Source organism: Neodiprion fabricii, chromosome 6, assembly GCF_021155785.1.
Source record: "Neodiprion fabricii isolate iyNeoFabr1 chromosome 6, iyNeoFabr1.1, whole genome shotgun sequence".
NCBI classification, from domain to species: Eukaryota; Metazoa; Arthropoda; class Insecta; order Hymenoptera; family Diprionidae; genus Neodiprion; species Neodiprion fabricii.
In genome coordinates this window covers 11,210,902-11,222,862 of record NC_060244.1, presented here as the reverse complement: position 1 = coordinate 11,222,862, position 11,961 = coordinate 11,210,902, and the positions used below count along the sequence as shown (strand labels likewise).

General features: G+C 37.4%; 1 long non-coding RNA gene across 1 annotated transcript; it reads left to right on the top strand.

Moving 5' to 3' along the window:
- Nucleotides 1-5,613: 5,613 nt before the first annotated feature.
- Nucleotides 5,614-7,064, top strand: LOC124185399. Its single transcript, XR_006871384.1, has 3 exons — nt 5,614-5,971; nt 6,045-6,205; nt 6,567-7,064. It is a non-coding gene; the product is annotated as an uncharacterized LOC124185399 (long non-coding RNA).
- Nucleotides 7,065-11,961: the final 4,897 nt, after the last annotated feature.

Genomic DNA, 11,961 nt, shown 5'->3' with positions numbered 1-11,961 from the left:
ATTTATAATAATTCTCTGACGCAATAATAAAAAAACATTATAGTTCTTCAGCGGCAACTTCTAGGGTTTGACAAGTTGGACCCTTACCGCAGGCATAACATAATATTATAAAGGGAGCAAAATTTCAGCATGAGACTCGATATGAACAAGAGCTTTGCCATTCTCTAAACCAAAAATTATTCTTGTTAAATCTTTAATCATTGGGACACCATCTCGAGTAATTAGGACCTGGAGAGCTCGAATATAAACAATAAACATCGTAGAACCAGACGTTCAAGAAATATAGTAAGATTTAAACTATGGTAACTTTTAAATGCGACATAAAAGCTTAAAAGCGGCTTCAGACTGCTCATCTGGTCACGGCTCTGTCTGTTAGCCGTGAGCTAGTTAAGTGGTGTCTAGGTTAGTTAATTTTTTTTTGCATACAAGCAAATTCTGCAATAATTCACTGTTCGGAGCTTACAACATAACCAATATGAGTCAACCATGCAAAGAACAACCTTCAATTCGATGGTAAATTAATGAAAATAATCATCTGAAGTAAAAGTAGCAGATATATGTATTATTCCGAAATCTTCTGATGGGCGCCTTGAAAATCAGAAAGACCAACTTGTTAATGCAAGTAGCGTAGATCACTTGCTATTAATGCTTAATTTTTTCAATTAAGATTCCTACATTTGATTTCTGTGCGTTTCACGTCTTATCGTATTATGTTGAAGATAAACGAGTAAATATTATAGTGTGATAAATTTTTCGGGAGGATTACCATTCATTATTTGTTGGTATAGATCTGCGCACACAATAGAAACAGAATGACGTTTATGTTGCAAAATTTGTCTTTGAAGTAACACGGAGAGTCTACTGAATAAAATGACGGTAAAATTGGATTTAGCAAAAATCCGACAGATCTCTGTCAACAAAGGCCATAGGAGGATAAGCAGGGTAAAAATCCCTTTTGCGAATATCACAATGATATTTCATGGATAAGTAGGCACTACCCAAATTCTAAGATCCTGAAACTACCAGATCTCAATCTTAATTCGTTTAAGAGTAAGAAAATAAAAACTGAAATATATAAAACAACTTTTTCTCAAGATTGATTTGATCGATTTGTTTGAAAAATTATTGTGTTATCGAGGGAGTCAAGAGCTTTTATAGATACAGTAGAGTGACTTTGAGCTCAATAAGTTCACGATAAAAAAATTATTTTCTCTAATTTATTGTTTTTCATTATGAAAGTTTTCGGACAAAATTATGCGTCTATTCTATTTACATTTCTTATAGGTTAAAAAAAAGAAAACCATTCTTCTTTTAGAAAAAACTGAATAATTAGCAAGTCTTAGCCGTATTACTTGAAAATGTATTCCTATTTATACATAAACGATACACTAAAATAATTCACTTAGATTAAAAGGTGTACACAATTTCAAAAACAATTACATTATTATTTATATAAAAAGTTGTAGAAAATATTTTAAAAAATGCACATTTCTTTCACTAATTTTAACGTAAATGAATTATTTCGGTAAATAATTTATAAACAATTTAAAAGTACAATTTTACAAAAATGCGGCGAAGACTTGTTTAGTAATTGAGTTATTCTGAAAAAGATGGTTTGTTTTTTTTTCACTACGGTGTATCATTAAGAAAATTTTTTAAAAAATTCGAGATAATAAGAATCGATAAGAAACGTAAAAATAATAGTTTCATAATTTGGCTCGAAAAGTATCAGAGTGAATAACCAAAATTTAAGAGAAAATAATTTTTTTCATCGTGAATCTATTAAACTAAAAGTCTGTCCATTGTGCCTATAAAAGCTTTTGATATCCTCAATAACATATTAAATTTTCGAACTGATCGATCCAGTCAAGCCTGAGAAAAAATTATTTTATACATTTTAATTTATATTCTCATTCCCAAACACCGATTGAGATTGAGGTTTGATACATTCAGGATTTTAGTATATTAACAGTACTTATGTATCCATAAAATATCGTTTAGATAGTCGCAAAAGGTATTTTTACCATGTTTATTCCCCTATGGCCTTTCTATTTTACTTTTTTTTTTAGGACTGATGTTACAATATTACATTTCGTATGGAATACCATGTATACACATAAAAGGAGCATAAAGAATGGTGGCGAGGTTAAGGATCTGGTACCTGTTCGTCAATTTAACCCGGAATGTCTGCATATTACGCTGGCTAATTTTCAGGTAGACAGCTCAATTCTACAATTACTAAAATCCGTCGATTCTTACGTAATCACGTTCATTGAAGTGTACTTCTTATAAACAAAAATGAGGCAACGTGAATTAGTCAGTTGTATTGATTTAATATTATACTAATCTTGAAAATTTCGGTCAGCAAACATGAGGTAGGTATTGCTACAACAGTAGGTACACAGTCTGAAGTATTGTCAAACGTGATATAATCCTGCACTTACGCTATACCTTAATGTGTGCGAATCATGGCCTCGTCGTTCGAGTAAATTTCTGAGATTGCCAAAGTTTAAACTTCTCTCCTATTTTTAGAATTCACTTTATTCAGTCCAATCCCGGGTGAAAATCTTCAATCAGACTTTATAAGGAACCAACTTTGATCACTCGCTTAGGTCAGCGAAACCATCACTCCTTCGCTTCGAAGCAGGAAGATGCATCTGCATGGTGATAATTGAACCGGAAACGGAAGCTATCAGAAGTATGCACCTTTTTCTCCGCTCCACGTTCACGTAAAGTGTTTGGCGTGCAGAGATTGTATCGAAATATGTGTGTAGGTCCCTCTATGTATGGGTAAAGTTGTTAAAGTCAGTTTAGTATACCTTGCAGGAAACTTTCACCGTCAGTCGACGCTTCCCACGACCTCGTCTTCATGTTCCTCACAGTACTATACAATGAAACAACCGGCCAGTCCACCTCTTTTCATCTCACGCATGTACTCGCACGGGGGACGACTGTCCAATTTATATCTCATCCGACACGTAAACGGTCCTCGTATGCACCTACAGCTAGTATATCGACAGTGTGATCTTGGACAGACGAATGACGATCGGAAATGGTGTGTGGGCTACCCGAATCTGGGACAAGGATGTTCAGATGGAGTCTTATGAGGATAAATCGTTCGTTCGGAATTCCTTGATACCCACCAAGTCCCAGTTCCTAGGTCCCATCCGATCAGAGGTATCAGCTGTCGATATTCCAGCAGCAAATAATTTCTGGTCCATGAGGTACCTACTGCTATGTGTATAATGGGGTATACGGACCACTGTTTTACTGACACTGCGATATGTTAGAAATTTTAATGGCAAACACAGTTACCCGATACAGTGTAAATTTTCGTCACTTCGTTAAACAAATTGTAAGAAATAAGCACAGTGTTACTGACGATACGATGCTGGGTCGTTGACGTGATCTTGATAATGCTGACATCCTTTCTTCTGCTAGCTCTATTAACTAAATACTGAATCTGTTGTATTGCCCTTTGTGCGGTGTAAAGATACTCATCACAGAAGCTGCAATATATATATATATATATAACGATACACTCAAAATTACTGTCGGGCACTAATTTCAACCTGACTTGCTGCAGTTTTAAAGCGCGTTGATTAAAATGCTTTCTTTCATTATCCCGCTAGGTGACTAGCATCATAGGCGAGATCATAATTCTCCTCACTATTCTCATGCGTACAGTATAAAAGAACTTTGATTGACGCACGAGTCGGGTAAATGTCCGGTGCTCATAGCGATGCAAACGTGCAGCTTGCTCCAGCTGGTTACTGGGTAAGTGGAGAACGCTAAAAATTATATATATAGTTTACACTTAAGTTAGGTATAACATTCCAAACGTCCAAGACTCTCGTTTCTGGTAACAATAATCCAACGGATGTCGACGGTTGAGCATCCGGATTAACGACATGACCCATCTGCCATATCGGGTGTGTTATAATGTCTAAAACTGTAACTATAAGCATATGGTAATGCCGCAGATATACGGCATATTTCGGAATTACCATATTTTTTTAAACTTTCGGTTTCATTAGTACTGAAACCATTCAGGATAGCTGGTCATCAAAATTATGTTGGAACGTTAATCGAACTTGCAATTTTAATTACCGTAACGAGTATATTTTCTCACTAGTTGTCGTTTTTATTCCTTTGCCTCGTTAAATACTGAGTTAATGTAAAATTTCTTTAAAATGACAACGATTGATCAAGTACGTCAATCGTTATATCAATAAACGCTCAACCACAATGTAGGTACACCTATGAAGTTACTGCGATCCATTTACTCACAAAAATACTTGTGAAGATAAAACCTTATACAACTAACTTGTTGAAACAACTACCACTTACATGATATGATTACTAAGTAACTACCTTCATTATGTTTCATGAGTTTTTGAACGTTATTCTGAGCTCTTTTTCAACGTAAAAATATGGTGAACGTATGACAATGACAAACATAATTTCTTGACACTGGAATACCCTGAAACTTCATGGGATTTACGAAATTAACCGAAAAGCTTATTAGTTATTTATAATATATAATATGTAAATTAGTAGGGCAATTGGCATTAATTGTCAATTAATTTAGCATACTATAAAATACTGAATAAGTATATACAAGATTAAAGTCGTTTGAATATTGTTTCAATTTTGCAAACATTTCAAACGCCACGCAGGCACGGGAAGTCGATACCCTCCGGTTGTATGCAAAAACAAGAGAAAAGTTCCTTGAAAGTTATCTAAATATTGCAAGATCAGCGATTAGATATTTTTATTTTGCTTCCTGCAATATTTTACCACTCTCATCAATAATAATAATAATAACAGTCTCTATGTACCAATGAAATTTGCACGTCAATATGAATGAATTGTTACTAATAACCTGATGATAGAATCGTTAATATTTCTCTCTATGTTTCAGACATTAATAAACCTGGTGGGAATATGAAAAGCACATTCCATAAGTGGTATGTCTTTGATGTGATAATCAGGCCATTATACCCGCGGACATTGACTGCACGTTCTTTATATATTTCTAGAAAGTGCAAGCGGTGCCCTGGAATATTCCTTTCATGCGACCAAATTCTAAATATGATATTCCCAGAACGTTTCACAAATGCCGGGTGTAATTGTCGTTTGCACTTGCAAATTGATGGTCTGTTTTATCTGTCATAAAATGATAAAACAGATGCATATGAACAGGTATTTTGAAACGCGTCCTTAAAGTGGCAACAGCAGTCGTTTATGGCATCGAATCTCAAGACTTAATTGCAAGAAGAAAAAGTAAAAGCCGACTCTTTAAAACTACACTGCAGGTACGTATGGAGGGAGAACTTTGCAGTGCAGCGAATATGCAAAACCTGAAGTAAATTTGAAGCCACGTTTTACAATGGCGGACAGATCGGTAGACGGGCCGTCGGATGGAACACCAGGGCAGGCTTGATACAGTAGTGAAAGAAGTGGCATGTATCAAACACTATACCCACCGCAATATGCTTCGTGAAAGACTTGGACAAGTGACGTGAACATCTGGTAATGTGACGTCACAGGTTAAAATGAAACTCTTTTCTGCAGTAACGGACAGAGAGCAGCGTCGAGGCGTCGCGATATTCTTCCTCGTCGCTTTCTGACGAGTGTATATATGTAACAGCAAAGACGGCGGACGTTCTCTTTGAAACACCGAGACGACGAATACTGTTCACTCCTTCGGGGAACAAGATGAGCGTGTTTCAAAATGGGACCGTATTATGGGCTGGGAGAGAATGAGGGAACGAGAGAGCGAGATGCGGAAAGAAGCGAGAGGAGGGGCAGGTAAATGAAGCGGAGATAATGCACGACTTTCGATGTCCAACGAAATGTTTCCCGTTCAAATTGGAACAGATTTCGTTCCGAGACATCGAACTTTCACCTCGAACCACCGGTCACTCAGCAGTCCATCCTTGTCACCCTGTGCTGTTTGATCGCTCAGGTAACGTGGTAGTAATATTGGTACGTGAGGCGGGCAATAGATTTGTCCATAATCTTTACGTCGATGATTGCAGCAGGTATTCGTAAGAACTTGGAGAGCTGAATATAGAGGATGTGCGGTGTATTGACGCTGTGTAGAAGGACCAACAGAAAGCATCGGAGTCATGTGCACGGCAGCTTTAGACAATGAACATACATCTTAGGCAATTTACACTTACGGCGATTTGATCAGGCTGTGAGTAGGTTTGATTGTACGAAATTGATCCCAATTATTTAATCGAATCGTCGCAGAGATATTGAACACAACGCAATTTATTGTGAAAACTAAACTCAGAAGTGACATAAAATATGTCATCGGGATAGAATGATGTAAACAGTACGTTCAAAGTTTCAAGTCACGGTGTGGCCATAATCGTTCATATCCATTGCATTGCAAATCGATTCGTCACTAGCTGCACAAAATGAAGAACACGTAGTATCGGTACAAAAACGAAAGGAATCGAATCATTCGAAATTGTTCCAGTGCTTGTATTTTGAGTATGTCAAAACTACTCTTGGAAATATTAGGACTGTAGTAAGTTTCGTTTTTATTACAGCCCTGAAATGAACAGAGTAAAGCTTGATTGAAACGATTTGCTTGTATCGTGAGAAAGAGATGGAAAGTATTCGACGCATACGTTGTATCACGCATCGATGAAAAATAAGAGGTTAAATAAAAACCGTTGAAATACCGGTATGAAGTAAAAGTCAGAAATATTCGCCTGCACCCCTCAGCCTGCACGACGTCGATATTATTACAGAGGATTCACATCTCCCCGGCAGACAACGTCTGTGGCAGCTCGGTGCCCAGTAACAGAATGTGAAAGTCGCCGGTCATCTGGTCATCTTACGATTTAAGTACACGTCTATACGTCTGTGTGATGCCCCGGTAGATGTGTGGCCTGCCGCAGGTTATACTAAATAATATGCGATATAATGCGATTGCCCGTAAAAGATACGAGGCACTGATCATGCAGCATGTGAGCGATTGGTCCATGATACAAACGTGTGTAACGAATCAATTCCACTGTAGCGGAAATGAAAAATATTCAACGGCGACGAATTCAGATATCTCAGGTGAATGTGGCTAGTTGAATATACATTACCACTATACTACGATGCAACTTCCGGCGTTATTAACTTTTGGCAATGGATATTCCGCTGCGATTAATGATGGTGGTATATTGGATGAATAATTATTACATCCTATCTGCCGGTATCTGTGGTTGCCGCTGATATTATTATCGTTATGTTATTTCTCTTATTACTTTGAGGTTTTCTTTTTCTTTTTTTTTTTTTTTGTCAATTTTTTATACTCTCTCTTTCTCTGTTTAAAGCGATTTACTTTCAACCTCGACGCGAAGACGTTTCACGTTACTCGTTGGCGTAATATTCCTTGCAATGTGAGGTATGGTAGAGGAAAAACATGTTATTGCGGGATAAGAAAAACGAAAACAAATTAGAGTGTGTAAAAGACGTTCCAGCTCATTTCCACCAGCCTCGGAATCTCGGACGCAAATTATTACTATACTTTACTTGATGCTTGCAGATCCTACAAGGAAGTCTATTGGATAGCGTAACGTTTATTCAGCGCAGAACAGGATTAATGAAAAAAATTAGGCAGTATTTAATTTCGAAAGTTGTGCAGGGCACGATGATATTCATATTTACTTGTTTATTCATTTATTTTTATTTAATTTCCTTTAATTATGCACGCTGTTTTTTCGCAGCTTCAAGCTAAAGACTTGAAAAAAAAATTTTGATTGTCACATATTCAGACATTTTTAATATTGTATAATGCTGTGAAGCATTAATTAATAGATTCAAATAATCGGCTAATTTATAGGAAAAATATGCCTGGGCATTTAATATGTATTTCCACGGTGATGCGTTTACAGAAAAAACATAAGGTAGATGTCTATAATTTATTTAATTCCATCGCGTAACTAGAGTTTTATATTTTTCAAAAATTTGCAAATCCCGAAATTGAAATTTAGAATTTTCTTTGCGATGAGAAGATTTCATTTAAGAATACTGTTGATACAAAATGAATTTCTGAACTGCAAACAGTGACTCCTAAATTAATTTTTCGCCGGTGAGGGAAGAAAACAAAATTCCCAGAGATAGTTTCTCTGAAACAAACGTGTTTTGCAGGTAAGTAAAATAAGAAAATCGTGCAAGGAATGCCCTATAAATTCCTGACTGTACCGACAATGTAATAAAGTATGCGTACCAGACTTTTGCATAAAATAACACAATTTCTTATTCACCTATACCTCCTTCAAGTTGACCATTTCAGAATCGCTCGAAGGCACTACAGAAACGAATGTTAACCTGCGTAACAGCCGACAATTCTCTGCAGAATTCCTCTTTCTTCAATCAGTATCGCTGTTTTGCTCGCTTGTCACATAGTCGATTCCACTCATCTACATTTGAAAGTTTCATCCTCGCAGGATGTAATTTCGACAGGTATTCACCGAAGTATAATAAAAAAAAAATAAAACATTCATTCGCGGCACTCGGCTTCCGCATTAAAAAAAAAAATAAATAAAAATGAACACTCTTACAGACGAGTCTTGGTAGCTTTCTGAAATTTACGTTCAAGTAAATTGGACCGCGCGGTATATAGTTACAGAAAATATTTATGAAAATTTTGAAACATAATTATAATATATAACATAATATGAATATGAAAGTATGTAACACGCCAGTTCACGCAGCGGGGTTTCAAATAGTGGCCGAACAAGAAGAATTTTCATTATTTGCACAGGGACGCACTTGAAGCACACGAGAAATTTGAAACCTTTTACACTCTGACTGTCGATTAATGATAAATAGTATTTTCAAACTGAAATGCACGCTATGAATGTATTCTCCGGTGACGTACGACTTTGTTAGAAGTTTACGGATCCAATAAAGTTGCATGGTACCGAGTCCCAAATCGTTTCAGCGATTATTTTTTATAACTGAAGGCCAACGGTCGATGTAATTACAAACGATTTATTATTAAGATAACAATATGAACGTAACAACTGCGTATCAAAGTGTTAAATCGTATTCATAATTTTTTCGCTTTCATTTTATTCGAGGGTAGCTGCTGCGAAAAAGTAACTTTCACATCCTACTGTGCATTTTTTACATTCCATATTTGCACGAATTTCGCCGAATTATACGAGTTGCCCTTTATAGGTCCGTTTGTGGTTTTATATTTTATATAAAAAAGAATTCTAACGCTTATAGATATGAACATAACGAATATACGGAGTACCAAATCCCTTTTCCATACATTCTATGACCGCTAAAAGTATTTCAACTTGCTTTCATCGTCACTTTCAGAATTCTTCACAGCCGGTGACACAAATTTGAATGAACATTCTCATAGAAGTACAAGATATTATTCCATTTAGAATCTTCTCAAAGAAGATGTTCAATCTGCACAAATCTTCACACCCTGATTAAAAAATCCTGATCCTGCATTGCGACACATCGATATTTGAATTCCAGTTATCTGCAGGTACTTTCTTTCAGTTTATCGGGCCTGGAACTTGGAAGAGATAATAAATTACTTGTCCATGTAGGCAGTTAAATTCAGGACTGTCGAAGATACCTGTTTGTCAGAATTGCATTATACCTGAGCATGAATCTTGACTAAGAAGGTAAATGTGGAGGTGAAGTGGGCAGGTGTAAAGGTGTTCATACGACGTTTAACAAGCCGAATGGATGGCGGTTACTACGAAATAAACCAACAATATAAGTACACAATCGTATACGGATCCGTATATATAATAATAATTACGGGTGAGTCCGTTCTCACCGGGAAGATTCTCATAATTTCTCTTCCTAGGTTACGAGAACACTCACAATGAGCAGCGGGCCGTTTATTTTCACGGTTCAACTCGCTTATGTATCCCGTGCACCACCTCGAGTCCACTGACATAACCAGGCTTCAGACTTTGGCGGCGAGCTTAATGGAGGGATATGCGAACCGCAGACGAACGATGGAACAAGCATCGGGCGAAAATAATTGACTTCAATTCGTCCGTTCGCATTTGGGTTCCTATGCGAAACGCACACTATCCATTTGTCGAAGAAAAATCGGCCTCACCGCGGTTCGCGTAACACGACTATACGCGAATGTCTTTCACGCGATATAAACCATTTTTCCCGCCCATTTTATCCCACGATTAGAATCTGCACCATGTGTACGCAGGGTGTTATATCCTCTCCGTCGGTTCATTCTTTTCACATAACAGTGTGTGACGTGCTTACCTCGTGCCTTTTTTCAAGTCTGGCCTGCATGCAGGTTGCCGGTCCGCACTCACCGAGTCGGCAAACTGCTTCTGTGACTCGGTTAAAACAAAAGATGGTGCAAATTGCTTTGTGCAACACGGAGTAATATGATGATGAACACGAGATGGCTGTTACGAAAATCACGAGTCTCCGCGTACCCACGTACCCGCATACAAGCTTATACAGTATACAGTATACAGGCAGTCGGAGGTGGATACGTACAGAAATAAACGAATAGGAGTCTTGCACAAATCTCGACGAGCAGCGCCGGGCTGTTACACGTAATCGAATTTAAATTATGAATTATTGCACCGTGGCGAAACGATCAAACGTCGACTCACAAATGATAGACTGTCTACACGAGTATTCGTAATGCAACGTTTAGGTAAATAGCTATGTTCGAAATAACGGCTAAACTCATCGCGCTTCGGCCGTAAAACCCACGTCATACCTTATGCCCACTCTCGGCATAATCCATGAATGACGCCTTCTTCGCCGGGTCGAAGATTTCGGTTTTACGAAATTCCAACTCGCTTAATTAGGATCGTCGTAAAATTTGTTAAAGCCTCTCGCCTCAACTCTGGTTAATATTCACCAAACGCGTGCGTTGAAACGTTTCGCTGACCGGAGGTATTATGGGCATAGCAAAATACTCACCATTTACATCTTTTCTAACGCCGTTTCTATTTAGAAGCTGGAATATCAATGTTCGTTTTTACGCCTCTCTATATCCCATTTTGCGCAATACCAAGAGATATTTCTCAGTTTCACTAACGTGCCACGTATTTGTAAATTCGAGGTACACGGTTGTGTGCCTGTACACCTGTCGTCGCGGGTATTATTATTATCATTGTTCTTGTTTTTTGTTCTGTTTTTTTTTTATTTCCTTTGCCCAACGCCGGTCGCCAAAGGCTCACACCTTGTACCGCCATAAATTCGTCTGTCCCTCATTTCTGCAATACGCTGTACATGTGTATGCACGTGTGTAAAGACAAATATTAAATCTTACCCTACATAAAACACAATTATAACATTCACCTGCTGCATATACGGTCGTAGCGTGACGGAATTATCAACTCACGGGAACATGCACAATAATCCTGTCAACGGCAGTGACGGGTTAATTTCTAAAACCCATTTACGTCGCGGTAATTGTTTAGCCGGTGACAATGCCTTCCAAAATTATTTTCAAGACGGTCGGATTTTCTCTTTTTAATACAAACCAGACCTAGCCAATATTTCAGACACAGATTTCGAAACTCCCATACAAATTTATCGTTTATTTTATCACTCTACCTATCAAGCCTACAGTAAAACAGTTGCAGGCAAATTTTTGGGAAACTAAGCTTCCTGAAACCATATCTGCACATTATGATGTTTCACGAGCTTTCCAGATTTCTGAGTCATGATACAAACGTGGATCGGACTGAATATGATTTCTTGTACAATAGTTTCAGGCCCAATTGTCTGCTAATTTCTTTGAACGTTACGAAAAGATATTAGTGTAGCTTACCATTGGCGGATATACTTAGTAGTTTTTGTGATGTAATTGCAGCGGGTCGACAAAGATATAGACCACAACCACAATTTCAAATTTTTTCGAATCAAAAAATTATTTCCGTATCAAATCAACTTTGGTCTTAATTGAACACATTTTGGGAC